We start from the raw sequence: 2,643 nt of genomic DNA on the forward strand, positions 1-2,643 counted from the left end.
CGATCACCAGGGTTTTAACGTCTTTCTGTGGGGGAAACTGCCGGAGTGCAAGGCTTCTGTTCTTGTGGTAATCCAAATACACACAAAGACGTTTTAGTAGGCGAACATAAGTATTTGGAGTCGCTCTGCTGTGCAAGTACTTACGGGCTGCTTTGATACGCCGTCTTCCGCGAGGGGTTTTAAATACGGCGTGCCGTGTGCAAAATTAGTTCCAGGACCGACCACTGGGACATCGCCATTATCGTAGTTGTCTGGCGACATACTTAAAGCCACGGGTTATTGCGGAGTTTTAGGATATGTATGCTTTGCGTGCACTCTTAAAAATGAAATTCACCGCACAGCACGCTCCTAGCCAACCATCATCTCGAATGATATCGTTATTTGCCCTGATTTCTTGAAAACGGGAGGCGTACTCCTTTTTTGTGACACTTATGCGGTTCAGAATTGTCACAAAAAAGGCGCACGCCTCCCGTTATCAACAAATCAGGGGAGATAACGATATCATTCGAAATGATGGTTGGCTACGAGCGTGCTATGCGGTAAAGTTCATTTCTAAGAGTGTGTGCGCAAAATAGCGTTATCGCCACTGCGCATGCCCAGAACGTAAACTCGGCCTTTTCGTTTTGCGTGAGTTTGCTATTTATTGTGAAATTTCGAGGCTACGCAAAGCTGACTTTGCGGGTCCGCGTTGCTCTCGCGGCCGACGAGATACTGCGTGAGCATTTTGAACATGGCAGCGGTGTATATACTCCATCGTCTGCTAAACGTTCCCAAGTACTATTCACTGGAAAGCCGTGGCTTGTCGTGCGGTAGCATATACTCTAAACGTATTTTTATTCGCGATGTACATATTAATTTTCGCGAAATTCGCGACTGCTAAAAATCGCGAAACATTATACTCGCAAACGCAGCTTGACGTATTTATCCCGCGAAAGGGAACAGCCCCGTAATCGCGAAATTAAATACTGCCAATAACTTTGCAAATGACTCGAATGACTTTGCAAATGAATGCTCGATTCCCGAAAATTGGTGCATCGCGAATAAAAATACGTTTACAGTATTTTTATTAGGATGAACAAACTATGCTTGGAAAAATTGATTCCTCTGTGGGTTTTTTTTTTCTTTTTTCCACTTCTAGCCATAACGGCTGCGTAGACAAACCTTACGTACATCATAGTACCATTACCATTTAGCCGTAACGGCGCTGCAAGCGATAGACGCAAGCCAGCAGCTCTACGTGACGGAAACGCTATTCTATAAGCACTTTGCGGACAGACCCGTTGCGTCCGATATAGAGTTTCCGTTTGCATTTCCAACAAACGCTATTCTAAAACCCCCTAATACTTATTCTTGCGTTTGAGGTTGATTCCTACGGATCGCAGAGAGGTACGGCTTGCGAGCATGAACGTTCTTGCCGTGCTGTAGACAGCAGTTTCGGGGGCGTTTACAAAGAGGCAATGCTATTCAGAAAGCATAATCCGGGCAACTCTCCCCTTCCTTCCTGGCTCTCGGGTACGTCACGAAAACGCCGCCGCATTCCACGCGCTGGAGACGAGTGACGTCTCGGACTCCCAGCCAATGACAGAGCCCCTTTGTGACATCCTGTGGCGCGCGGGATATGTATCGCGTGTGGGAGCACCGCGGTAACCTCGCGGGGATACACAGCGGTAAAAACGTAGCATACGCGTGAAATTAAACATTGTGGATTCCTGGTACGGTTTGAACTTGTTAACTTGCGGGTTCTAAGTTGCTTCGAAATTTGCCTCACTTCCCCGCAGAACGGATAAAGATCGCAGTCTTGGAGTGTGTACTCATTCTTTGTTTATAAAATGTATCGTTCCTTCCTCGCGAATATGTATCTGCGCTTGGCGTAACGTTTCGTATTGCCTAATAACAAATGACTCTCTCTGGATGACGTTGCCTTTTGGCTCGAAATGGTCATCAGGCTGGCTTCAGGGACACACGGCATAAAACAAGAGCAACAAAGACATCGCCCGAGAAAGAAATGGCCTTCATAATTCACCGCCCAAACTAAAGTCGAATCGGATACAACTCGTACTGGAGGAGCTGAATGTCCGTGAGAGCATCTGATAAATTGGTGCCACGCGGCATAGTATATACACGCGCATATATTGCTTTCCTTTTTGTCTCGTAATAATTTTGCCGCTTATAATGACGCGAAGGTTCCAGAATGTCTGGCCCGACAGTCCCCCGTCCTTTCGCTTGAAAGGGAAACTGATTGGTTTCGGTTTCTCCCTCCCGCGTCGTCTGCTAACTTTCTCCCTCCAGCGCGTCGTCTGCTAACTTTTCTCGCACAGGAATTGTACTCCGCGGTTCTGCTTTGTTTCCTTTCTCGGCGCAACGAAGAGTTACTCTGGAGTCAGTGCACTCGGTAGTGTGTTTTCTGTTTGAGTTCCGAGCTTGAGTTTCGGAAGTGGCTACACAGCACAGGGCGGGCAGACGGCCAATTTTGAGCAGACGACTTTGTGGTGCGTCTCTTGTCTTGACCGAGTACGTGTATAGCTGGGAGCAACGTTTGGTGCGTACGAAGCAGCAATCAACCTTGGCTTGTGGGATGGGCACGGAAGATTGGTGATGCTGGTTTACCTTACAGCCTTGCCAAAGGATTGCACTGAGTCTCTT

This window comes from Ornithodoros turicata, chromosome 10, assembly GCF_037126465.1.
Source record: "Ornithodoros turicata isolate Travis chromosome 10, ASM3712646v1, whole genome shotgun sequence".
Taxonomy (NCBI): domain Eukaryota; kingdom Metazoa; phylum Arthropoda; class Arachnida; order Ixodida; family Argasidae; genus Ornithodoros; species Ornithodoros turicata.